Source organism: Biomphalaria glabrata, unplaced genomic scaffold, assembly GCF_947242115.1.
Source record: "Biomphalaria glabrata unplaced genomic scaffold, xgBioGlab47.1 scaffold_27, whole genome shotgun sequence".
In the NCBI taxonomy this organism is placed as follows: domain Eukaryota; kingdom Metazoa; phylum Mollusca; class Gastropoda; family Planorbidae; genus Biomphalaria; species Biomphalaria glabrata.
Genome location: NW_026602919.1, coordinates 147407 through 161022, shown reverse-complemented (window position 1 = coordinate 161022; position 13616 = coordinate 147407). Strand labels below are relative to the sequence as shown.

Genomic DNA, 13616 nt, shown 5'->3' with positions numbered 1-13616 from the left:
TCCTGGCTGGCTCAGGCAACCCGTTCCATGCTCTAATAGCGCTAGGGAAGAAAGAGCATTTGTGCAATAAATAAGAGGTGGGTGTTTAGGGAGGATACACAACATTTTTATAACTAGATGTTACTATGTGTATATTCATAATATAACTAGATGTTACTATGTGTATAGGTCAACTAGTGTCGTGTGCAATCGTCGCGAAAAGAAACAAAGGAACGTGAACGGAATCAAAATATAGCCGTGAGATTTAGAGCATAGACTATATATAGTCTATGATTTAGAGTAGGCCTAATTCCATTAGCAAAGTCGCTAAAATTGAAGACGCTTCAGAGAAGAAGATTTAAAATAAAAAGTATCAATATTACATATAACTCTGAACCACTAACTTGATGTAATTGCTTACAGCATGCTCAGTGTGCACTAACTTGATGTAATTGCTTACAGCATGCTCAGTGTGCACTAACTTGATGTAATTGCTTACAGCATGCTCAGTGTGCACTAACTTGATGTAATTGCTTACAGCATGCTCAGTGTGCACTAACTTGATGTAATTGCTTACAGCATGCTCAGTGTGCACTAACTTGATGTAATTGCTTACAGCATGCTCAGTGTGCACTAACTTGATGTAATTGCTTACAGCATGCTCAGTGTGCACTAATTGATGTAATTGCTTACAGCATGCTCAGTGTGCACTAACTTGATGTAATTGCTTACAGCATGCTCAGTGTGCACTAACTTGATGTAATTGCTTACAGCATGCTCAGTGTGCACTAACTTGATGTAATTGCTTACAGCATGCTCAGTGTGCACCAACTTGATGTAATTGCTTACAGCATGCTCAGTGTGCACTAACTTGATGTAATTGCTTACAGCATGCTCAGTGTGCACCAACTTGATGTAATTGCTTACAGCATGCTCAGTGTGCACCAACTTGATGTAATTGCTTACAGCATGCTCAGTGTGCACTAACTTGATGTAATTGCTTACAGCATGCTCAGTGTGCACCAACTTGATGTAATTGCTTACAGCATGCTCAGTGTGCACCAACTTGATGTAATTGCTTACAGCATGCTCAGTGTGCACTAACTTGATGTAATTGCTTACAGCATGCTCAGTGTGCACCAACTTGATGTAATTGCTTACAGCATGCTCAGTGTGCACTATGGTCCATTCTCTTTCCCGTGTTTATCAGTAAACACAACTCCGCTTAAGTCGGGATTCGTACTCGAGCCCCCCATGTTAGCTAGCCAAGCCGTAGCCAATCGGTTTTGGCCTCTCAGCAACACATTCCAGTTAGTGTTGAGCTAAGCTTCAATAAAAGCTCCACAAATGTTGGTGCTGATAAGTAGCTCGAGTAAACACACACTCACGCACCCACTTAACGCAAATTGCAGCTAACAATGTATCAAGTCAAACGCAGCATCTTTTTTTTTCTACGAACAAGTCTGATCGAACAAACTGCTATGTCTGGATGAGGTCCAAGTCAATGTCTATATAAAAAATGTGTCGGGCACTCCGGTGCATGAACTAGAATACATGGCCGAAGGACGAGCACACCGGGAATCCCCACCATTTTTCTATGTTTTATCAAGCTAACCGTGCAGGACTCGCCTTTGGTGTAACTACTGTTTCTTGTGGAACGGTGCCTGGGTTATTATCGATATTCCCTTGGAGATTAGACCCTTCCACAAGAGTCTTGTGTTGATACTCATTTAGTGTAATTACGTCCACTAGCGATTGTTTCCACGTCCTACTGCCACGGTGAGGCAGAGAATAGCGTACCCGGCGTGTCACTGACCTAAAAGAAGAGTTGCCTATAAGTACGCATCTTGCGTATTTTGTACGCAAATGGACACGAAAATACGCGAGTAGGCCTACGGTTTATCATCTGAAAATATGCATTTCTGACATTAAAAAAACTTACGTAACACTCAGAATAGTTAACAAACCCAAGAGACTTGATTTGTGATTAGCTGAATTGACTTTAATCTTTGAATAGTATGTTAGTTATTCTTATTAAAAAGATTTTCTGAATTAAAGAAGAGAGATGTAATTTTCATTACAGGCGTGAATAAAGCTAGGGACAATCTGCAGTAGAATGGGGACGCAAGTGATTTTAATAATTTTACAAGACATTTATAATCTTCTTATCTTTTATAATACAGACGTTACTTAAAAAAAGAAGATGATTACGTCCTACGCGTATTTTGTATTTTGATAATACATAAATTTAGCAATGATTGAAAAAATATAGGGCCTACTTAAAAACAAAAAAAAAACAGATTTAGCCTAAACAATCTCTAAAGTATCCACCCAGTAGGGTACGAGAAGAGGGGGGGGGGGGGCCACCAGCTACATTTTTTTATTTTTTAAATTTATTTTCTGCATTTCGAGCTTCTGAACCACAGACATATGATACAATAAATATATATAGGTCTTAGTTCTGAACTCACATCTCCTTATAATGAGAAAATCTGAAGTCAAAAAAGGTAAAGGGTAAGATCACAGACCTACATAATCTAGATTGTCGAAACATGACATTTTTTGTTATCTCCATGGAAACTAAAAGGCAATAAACTTTTGATTATATCATAGATTAGATTTGAGTGAAAAATTTCCGAAGTTCTGTGATTAATAGATCTAGCCTCTTCTAGATCTATTTAACTATTTAAATTCCGCGAAATGGGATTGTAATATTTCTAAACTTTAAAGACTAAAGATCATTTTTTTTTTCTGAAAATGAAGACCGATTTCCAAGATTTAGAAATTAGATAGATATAGATCTAGATAGAATAGTTCTAGACTAGATGATATTACTATTACTAGAGTCTAGATCTAGATTATATATTACAAGCTTAATAGGAAAGCCTTGATGCTGAAACCAAGAAGCACCAGCATACCACATGCTGGCTAAATGATCTTCAATCTTGGCATTTGCAATGAGATGTGAAATAAATAAACTATGAAATAAAAAAAAAGTACAATCATTAAATTAAATCATCTAATGTGAATAAGCATTTGTAGCATGTGCAGGGGCGGACTGGCTATACGGGCATTCAGGCAAATGCCCAGTGGGCCGGTATCCAAATGGGCTGGTAGGACTACAGTAAGTATCTTCTTTTTTGAAATCATCACCACACATGTCTTGTCTGTATTTTATAAGATAATAAAGGCTATAAAGGCCACATGGATGCCAATATTTGAATATTAAATTGTTACATTTTTCATAGTATTCCTTTTTCATGTGACTGGTCCTCTGAGCGAAGTATTTCCTTAAAAATCTTTTACAGACTCTACTAAGGCCTAGTAATTTAATCTAAACACATTTTCCGAAATAATGTAATAGCCTACATCGATAGAGCTTCTTCCTTTTAGGGCCTAGAGTCTAGATACACTTTACCATTAAAAAGCAACATAAAGCCTTTATTCCTTATAAGGACATAGTGTTCACTTTAAGCATGTGTACATCTATCGATACATTATGTCATTATCAATTTAACAATGATTTTGAAGACAGGTAGACCTAGAACTGGATGCCCATCATATAATATACAATTTATGGGCCGGATGATTTAGAAATGCCCGGGCTGGTTTTGATACCCAGTCCACCCCTGAGCATGTGTCACATATATATAAAAGGTTACTCATTAAATTTTCAAATAAATAAATATATAAGTATTTTTACCAGTAACCATTTGTTTCCTAATTTAACCAGTCAACAAATTCATATGAAATAGTTTATAAACATTTTTTTTTACCAAAACAAAACCTACAATAAAATTAACTTAACTTAATAGTACAAAAAAAAAAAAAAAAGAAGTAAGTACTAATTACTTTTTTTCTGTTCATATCTAATAGCCATTTTTATCCAAGACAAGTTTCTAATATTGGTGCATCCATGTAAAGCTCCCATCACCTCTTGGTTTGTTTAACAGCAAAACTTTTACATTTCTCACTCATTCCTCTGTACTCACTCTACTTTCATAAATATGTTTGTTATAAATATCAATTGTTGCCCCTAGTGTTTGTTTATATTTGTGTCTGTATCTTGACCTGCAGTATGTGTGTAGTTATTTTTTTTTGTTATTCATTGTATTAAAGCTTAAAATGTTAACACTGTTTAAGTAGTACAGCCACCCCCAATGCAGCTTTATCTGCATGAGTTCAGATAAAACATTTTAAAATCACTATTACTATGGAATATTTTCTTAATCTTTGGGTTTAAAGACAATTTACTTCATTATTTTTATTTATTACAAACAGAAGTAAAAAAAAAAAAAATTAAATGTAGAGAACAAACTTATAAGATACTGTACTGTATGCAGAGCTTTGTGATGTATGAAAGCAGGTATCTTAGTCTTAAACATATGTTCCAAGAAGAAAATCTATTAAATTAGGACAATTCATATATACATGATTAGTGTTGATCTTTGCTCAAATAATACTAAAAATAATTATTGTAGGCCTTAAATTAGGTTCTAGTAATCATAATTTAAAAGAAAATATATTTTGAAAATGTATTATTCTGAAAATTTAAAAAATGCTACATTTTTTGTAATTTTCATGATAGGCTTTTTTTTTCTCGTAGGAAATAATTCTTATTATGTTTTAAGGACAACTCAGTTTCTAAATATAATTTCTTAATATTTTTTTATTTTTTTTACAACTATGTGACTCTGTACCCACTGCATTATTACAGGGGTGCCATAGCGTTGTTTTATGTTGTGTGAAGCCATGATGACAGTGTCGATATTGGGAGGCCATGGTTCGGGGCTTTGCAAAGCCTGTAGTACAGATTTTGAGTCAGTGACCCCAACAATCTGTGTTGCCCTCAATTGTCCCTCGCCGAGTTAAAGTCAATGACTTTTAAGGCTTCACAGACTGCCATAGTCTCCGCATTGAAACTGCAAACACTACCACATGGACCAAAGATTTTGACTGAGTGAGAGCCAAGAAAGTCGATGTAGGCTCCATAGCCTGCTCTTTCAGAATCTATCGATGCCGACCCATCAGTGAATGCAAAAATAGCACTGAGCTTGAAGGTATTAATGGTCTCCAATGCTAGAATTTGAAGGTCTTTAGATGAACGACTTAGCTTAGTGGCATTAGGGTCTACTAGTTTCAAACGTATATTAGGGTCTACTAGTTTCAAACGTATGTCTGGGGTCGTTGGGCGACACCAAGGAGGAAGGGGATGAAAACGTTGAATGTTTTGTCAGTTGGTGGAGAGGCCAGCATCTGAATACGTCTTCTGTATCTCCAACCATCCACTAGTTTTCTAGCTGGGAGGTATTCATCCAGCCTTTTATACCGCTCAAAGCAGGTCAGTACTGACCTTTCCCTCCTAAGGTTTAGTGGACCTACATTAGCCATTATTTCAGCCGCATTTACTGGACTTGTCCTTAAGTTTCCACAGACAAATCTTAGTGCTTGGCACTGTATTTTATCAAGTTGTTCAAGAGCAGTCCTAGAGCCATAAATTTGCACAGCTAGGCTGTAGTCTGTGAACGGACTGCTCCTAAATACAGTGATTGGAGCATGTCTGCTCGGGCTCCCCACTTTGTGGATGCCAGCTTTTCCACTATTGCAGACTCCTTGGCCCACCAGGGAGGGCAAATTCCACCCACTGAACAGGCTGTAAGTTTTCATCATGCTCTGGCTATAATTCAAAAAACAGAAATGGAAAAGTGGTTTGAGTGCTGGGACAAGTCTCAAAAAGCCTGTGGAGTCTGGGAGCGCATGAGACGCCCTGACCACACTTCCCCATGGTGGAGACTGTCCAGGTCTGAGCAAGCTATTATAGCACAGTGCAGGACAGGCCATTGTCCTTTTGGCTCATATTTCTCAGGGCTATGGCCAAATTTTGATTCATGGTGCATCCACTGCGGGGAAGAAGAGGAAACCGTGCCTCATATTCTGTTTGACTGCCCCAGACTTGCTGATCTCCGTCTCAACAGATCTGGGAAACCAAAAATTCTCGACTGTATGGCGACATGTATGCACTTCGCAAGACAGCAGGGTTTCTGTCCAGGGTTTTTGCAAGAGAGGATTTGAGCCTCTCAAGCCCTCACTCAAATGGAGTTTGATGATGATGATGATGAATTTTTTTTTTCTTTTTACAATTTTATTAGGTATCTTTTAAGAAAACATTTTTACCTCCTTTTTTTTTTCAGATTTGAAAAAATTAAAAAACACCATTCATGAAATGTACAAATTATATTTGTTTCTATACTGCATTCTTGGAGCTGCTGTTTATAAGAACTCAGTTATGTCTTCATTTCAAAGTGTACATTTATTTAAAGGCATTGAAGGAGTTGTGAATGGAATGATTATGTTTTATGTATTAGGTGAGTTTTCTAGATTTTATGAAATTTTAAGCTTCATATGTTCTTTCATAAATAAATATTATGGTTTAACACAAACGTCTTGCAGTTCTGCAGTGGATGACTTCAGGAAGGGTTTAAACTTGGGTCAATAACAATCTGAAAGAGCCAGGTTGCTATTTTTATTTGTGAAATCAAATTCTTATAAGTAAGATCTTATTTCTTATAATTGTATTTCCAAGTATTTACAGTTAGGCTTTTAGCTGAGTACCAATTATTTATATTTGTATATCCAATTATACCAGGCTAAATGTAATTACCAATGTGAATATCCTGGGATAGGTATAATCAGTTATATTTGCATATCCAGCTTTGTAGGGGTTGAGGTTAGGCACATATTTATTTTAAAATTCCCAATGATATTTTTGATGTACTTTTTATCAGTATAATCAGCGATGTTAGTATGTCCAGGTATGTTCTGGGCTGAGTGCAAACAGTTATGGGAGGAAGGTGTGAAAGGTTACTTCTCTCAGATGTGGAACTACATGGACATCACCATGTTGGCTTTGTATACTGCTGGCTACTCCACTGAAGGTGTGATCTATACAAAAACCAATGGATACTTTGCTGACAACCAACTGATTCACTGTGAAGGTAAATATTTGAACTTATTGACTTTCTCAGTGAAAATGGGCAACAAAAAAAAAATGTCATGCCCTAAAAAAAGAAAAATGAATACATCATGACAAAGATAACAATTTTAAAAAACATTTTCAATCAAAATATATAAAAAAGATCTACTATTATTAACAATAAATTGTTAGGTTTACACTGAAAAAATGTTATAGTTTATATTTTGACCATTTAAAAATTAGATGGCTGTAAATGTTTTTAACTATTTTTAAATTGTTAAAACAAATTCAAGCACCTGTCTGGCTGTTGAAATATACAGAATTGTCATAAAACATTCTGTATCCAGTAGGTGGAAAAATATCCTTGGACAGTTCAGCTTAGAGACATCCCCATGCAGAGGGTTGCATGAGTCTTCTTTACAGTGCTTGTTTTAAAATGCATACATTTGCATGTAGTTCTAATGAAGTCTCTTTTGTGCTCATGTTTCCAATGTGGAAGGAGTAAATTGCTATCTAGGCACAATGAAAAAGGAGAGCTTATGTCTTAGTAGTTTTGTTTATTTTCCCTCCTTCTGATAGAAATGAAATGCTTCCATCCATCAATCTCAGTGGCACTACAGCCCATGGAGGGCTCTGGCTTGCTTAAACACAACCCTTTATTCCGATCTCTCCTGGGCCTTTTGTCTCCAAGCCCTAACCCCAAGCTGTTGTAGATCTGAATTTAATGCTTCACTCTGTTCAAATTGAAACTGATATTGTCCTTCTAGTCTTTTTTTTCCATGCATTTTTTGATCAGAAAACTTTTTTTTTAATTCTTCATATCCTTCAAAACACTTTCAGTAAAGTAAATGTTAAGGGATCAAGAATATATTGGGAAAAAGAAATTCAATAAATGTCTCAGGACTTGTTGTGTTGACAGCCAATAAATTGAGGCTTGTTAAGACCTGTTTCTAGAGTTAAACGGGTTAACCATAAACACTAATTTTGTGACTTGTATTAAATACCGAGGTTTTAGGGTTAAGGCTAATTATAAAAGCCATTCAACATTCTTTCATATATTGTAGTCATCTCAACTGAATAGTGCTGAAAAGAGGTGACTTCAACAGGCTGTGGACGAGATCAGAAAAGAGCAAGCAGTCTTCCAAAGAGGCAGATCATGTGCTGAAAAGATTTTCATTCTACGAAACATTATAGAACAAAGTCTTGAATGCAAACAATGGCTAATGATCAGTTTTGTAGATTTCAAACAAGCATTTGATAGTATCCATTGAAAATGGCTATGGAAATAGAGAATATGTCATCCCTAAAAATTCATCCAATGCCTTCAACATCTCATCAGCCAATTTAGCTGCTGCATTAAAACAAGAAGGAACAACAGAGTTCTTTAACATTGAGATGGGTGAATATTGTATTCCTTCCTCTTCCTTCTTGCCATCCAGTACATAATGAGGAGAGCAATGATCCAGACTGCCTTCAGTATTTCAGGGAATTGAATGATGGACTTTGACTTCGCAGATGACATTGCACTACTGGGCCAAGAAATGATGGAGAGCCTAGATAGAGAGGCACCCAAAATTGGCCTCCACATAAACTTGGATAAAACTAAAATTATGCAACCAGGATATCAGGCAACTGTTGCCCCCATCAAATTGGTCACTCAAAGTTTGAACAGCTAGATAAGTTCACATACCTAGGCAGCATCATAGCAAATGATGGAGATGCCTATCATGATGTAGCATGCTAAATAAGAAAGGCTGGGCTATTTTCCAAAGGTTAAAATCTATAAGGACCAGCCAAGCTTATGGTTTTGAGACTTCTTCTTCTAGACAGCTTTTTGCGACTGATCTTTGAGGTCTTTGCAAACTGTGCCAAGGAAAAATAGTGTGCTGTTCTCTTCAGTTGTTCAGCACTGCTGTTTTTGAGACAATAATCCACCATATTAAACACAATCATCATCTCAACAGTCACATATCCATGTGAGAAATGGAAGTCACATTTTGTTGCTATTCTCAGTTTTGTCCTCAAAGAACAGTTCCAAGAGATGAATTAATCATGTTTATGTCTTAGACTTGATAACAGCAGAAGTCATCTTTATCCAATGTAAAGCTAAGTGAACAAATCTATTACATTTCTACAAATTTAATCATAGTCTGATACAAAAAAATGTGATGTAGAAGGTTTAGTAAATTAAATATATAATTACAAAATTAGTAAAAATTAGCAAGCAACATAAAAAACAGATTTGCAATTTTTATCTTCTCACAGAAGGAGATAAAATGTATTTATGTATTATAAAAAAAAAAACTGCAGAGTTGCTAAATATAAACCATATCAAGTTTGTAAAATACTAAAGACACATCTACACCATTGGCTAAATCTAAACTTTAAAGATTAACTGAAAAGTGAGAAAATTCTCCTGATTTAAAAAAATTAATTAAATGATCTGATAAAAAATTATAATCTATTATTAGATATTACTATTAATAACAATAAATATTTGTCCCAAGTGAGAGGTAAGCCAAGCATTGAACCTTGTGTAATAGGAACAAATGTTAACTAGTAGGATGACCTTAAAACAGAGAGCTTTGTCACTGCAATACAAGAACTCTACACATTAAAAAAAACAACAACTTGCTGAAACTAAATGTTATTGACAATTGCATAAAGTGCAGAATTATAAGTAAATTGCCATTGCAGAACCACCATCACATAACATTAAAAGGAAAGAAATAAAGAAAATGAAGGCTTGGGTAGTAAGTAGCAATAAAACTCTACTTTTTTACCTTAACCTATCCCTTAGTCTCTTGGACCCTTCGGGCACCACACAAAATTTGTCAACCATCTTTCTCCATTCCTCTGTCTTTTTGCCTTAGTTAGAACCTCTTTCAATGGCAGGCCTGTCTATTCTTTTATGTTGTCTTCTCATCGCTTTTTCTGTTTGCCTCTTCTTCTGTTTCTTGGCACTTTTTCCTGAAAGAAGGTCTTTGCGAGCCCCAAAGACCTTGGAATATGGCCTTATATTTTAATCATGTTTTGTTTACGATAGTTAGCAGGTCATTATGGGGTCCAATTGCTGCTGTAACCTTGTCTCTAATCTCTTGGTTTGTGATGCGATCTTTGAATGTGATACCTAGGATCCTTCTGTAGCATCTCAATTCCATTGCTAGGATCCTCTTCTCTAAGCCTGCAGTTAGCATGCAAGACTCACAAGCATATAAAAATGTGGCCATGACCAGGGAACGCATCATTCTGATTTTGGTGCCGAGAGCTATGCCTTGTCTGTCCATATTATTTTAAGTTTTGAAAGGGCTGTTGTGGACTGTGCAATTCAGGCTAGAATTTCAGGTTTTTTGTCTCAAAAAGCAATGGATGCGCCCAAATGAGTCACTGGTTTTGGCTTAATCTTGAGACGGGGCAGAATCTGGTGTGGCTAATCAAGCCAATTCTAGAACGGCAGACTTTGCCACAATTCATACATCTGTATGCCTCTGATTCAGGGCTAGTGGACAGGGCAGCTTTTTTTTTTCCCTCAGAGTATACTACTGCTGCAAACCTGCTACATCATACAAACATTTCTTAGTGCACACTATGAAGGGACACTACTTTTGAATTTTTTGCCCCTTTTTCAAATTTGGATGCTGGCAGCTGCCATGATATGATTATGAGCTCATTTTTTATAATAATATTTTTTTTATTAACCTGAAGGAAATTTTTTATAAAAAATAGTGCCTTACATATAAATTATTACAATGCCAAAAATGAAATATAAATTCATACAATGGTGTTCCTCTATTTTCTAGTACATCTAAAAATGTCCGAGAAAAGTTGAGGACATCCTCATACTTGTCTAGAATCTCTTGAAACTTAAGGCTCTAGGAAATTATAATAATTATAAGAAGAATTACAATATTAGAGCAAAGGTTTATTTTCATCCATCCATCCCAGTGGCGCTACAGCCCATGGAGGGCTCTGGCCTGCTTTAACACATCCTTCCATTCAGATCTCTCCTGGGCCTTTCGTCTCCACGCCCTAACCCCTAGCTGCTTCAGATCTGCTTCCATGTCATCTATCCATCGCATTCGGGGTCTGCCTTTGGGTCGCCTGCCTTTTGGTTTTTGCCTGTATACGATTTTCGCCCCTCTGTTGTCTGACATTCTTTCAAGGTGACCTGCCCAATGTAGTCTGTTCTTTTTTATTTCGTTCACTATTGGTGGGTCTTCATATAATTGATATAACTCATGGTTAGTGCGTGTCCTCCACCCTGTTTCATCCTGTATGGCACCATAGATTTTCCTAAGAATTTTTCTTTCCCAAGTGTTAAGTAAATTTTCAGATGTCTTTGTCAGTGTCCAGGTCTCACTTCCATACATTGCTGAAGGTTTATTTTAGCTCATATTATTAAAAAAGTAAGTTCCTCTTTCAGACCATGATGTCTATAATGATGTAAAGGTCATCTGTTTCTGTGGCCTATGGTTAGCTAAAGTCATGTGACCAGCACAATAGCCGTCATTACTTTTCCCCAACTAATGTCAGGTACCCATTAGATCTGGGTTGACTATGAGGGGCCTTTAAGATCCTGAAAGTAAAAATTTCAGTCTTCTAGGATTCGAACCTGGGACCTGTGTTCATAAGCCAAGTGCTCTACCACTCCCCACTGTGCCTCTCATATTATTAGTTAGGCTTTAAAAATTTCTTTATTGGAACTGAAAACTTGGTGATTCAAAGATATAACTATACTTGTTTACTTGTTTAATTAGTTAATTAAAGTGTTTCAATTTCACTTTGTTTATTATCTTCTGTAGATTATTCATTATTGAGTAGGTCTATTTAGGAAAAAATCCACTAGATTCAACCAATTCAGATTATACAAATCCACTTACTTGCACTTGGACAGAAACTTCCTTCCTATTGCATGAAGGGCTAAGGATTCTTGGCCAAGGCGTAATATTTTAATCATGATGATATGAAGGATTTGAACACAGGTTATTATAATAACAACATTAGTGTAAGTCAAGTTTACTTTAGCCAACTTAATGAAATTATGCGAAAAGTATCTTAATCTAGTTATTATTCCATAGGTGTTGGCAAGTTTACCTTCATCTATTTCAGTCATGATTGCCTTTATATGTGGACAAATAAGCCTATACAGTATTTCCAAGAATGAGAACTTTGCAGGGTAGAGTCATTTGACTTACAAGGTGAAGGTTTTTTATATTTAATTTATGGATGTTTTTTTTGCAAAGCAAAATAACTTCAGGTTGTATAGACATACTCAAAAGAAATAAATTTTTTCTGCAAGTGACCTTAAAACTTAAAATAAATAAATTATGGCTTTTATTGGTAGTGTTTAAAGTTAAATACTTTGAAAGCTGATCACTAGTTAAGATGTTTAAGTTTACAAGATGATATATTAAATTAGCTAGATGATATTAAATTTACTAGATTTTACAGGAATTAATTTATTCCCAAATGTACTTAAAAATATTTTATTTGCTGACCAAAGACTTTTTTTTCAGCCTCTTAGAGACCACTGGGACATTGTTCTGGGCTTCCTTTGGTATGGGGAACTCTCAGGCACCAGCTATTAAAGAAGAAACTAATAGCAGTCAGATTAATGATGACTCAGAGATAACACAGTGAGCTGCTGAAAGTCATTGAGGTGGTTGGCTACGTTTTGTATGGAGTTTACATTCTTGATGCTGTCGTGGTCCTGATCAACTTGTTCATTGCTATGATGAATTTGAAGACATTTAGGTTTGTTTCATGTTATGTTAATCATTAAGTTAAAACTATTTATATATCCCATTTCATTCAAATACTCTTTACCTATCAATTCATCGGAGAGGACCTTTTTGTAGTTTGTTTTACATGTTAATTCAGGTTTGATGATTATTACATCCTAGTCCAAACCTCCTGCAGGAGGCAGGGTTTGAACATATCAGTAGGACAGTATAGAGTGTATGCTTCATTAATAGAAAATCATCCAAAGTTGTGGGGTGAAAGTCTCTGATGATTAAATATAACATCATCTATCTATTTCCTTTAGAAGTGTTCAGTGCATTTATGAAAAAAAAAGATTCCTCTGAACCTTCGCACTGTTATCAGCAGTAGAAATCTTGGCTAGCATGGACATGTTCATGGAATGCCACAAGGTTGACTTCCTCAAGACATTTTGTATGGTGGTCTATTAGAAGTCAGGAGAGCCCTGGGTCACCCACTACTTCTAACTATCTCAACATTTCAGCACTACTTCTAACTATCTCAACATCTCAGCACTATTTCTAACTATCTCAACATGCCAACTTTGGATGAAGGAATGATTCCTTGCCAAGGCTGATTTGTTACAAAGCAATATATAAAAATCCAAACCTATCAAAGTGGTAATCAAAACTATGGCTTATGAAGCAAATAATAATAATGGCAATGTCATTGCTATATCAGCATAGAAATTCAACACAGGCAAAACAAAGAATGTGATTCCAGAATTGATATGTCGTTCTTAGCTTTGTTCTAAGGCTGTTAGCCACTTGATAAACAAAAATAATATTGTATACATGGACAGATTTTATAACAGTCCCACTGTTTGACACTTTAGCCAATGATTATGGAATATTTGCTGATGGAACTGCAATGGCTTTAAAAAACTGACAAAGTTGAAGAAAAA

At 35.8% G+C, this 13616-nt stretch overlaps 1 long non-coding RNA gene across 1 annotated transcript; it reads left to right on the top strand.

Moving 5' to 3' along the window:
* The first annotated feature begins 2383 nt into the window (after positions 1-2383).
* Positions 2384-10617, top strand: LOC129924104 (uncharacterized). The gene is made up of 4 exons (XR_008776013.1): positions 2384-3103; positions 6171-6344; positions 6792-6974; positions 10486-10617. It is a non-coding gene; the product is annotated as an uncharacterized LOC129924104 (long non-coding RNA).
* Positions 10618-13616: the final 2999 nt, after the last annotated feature.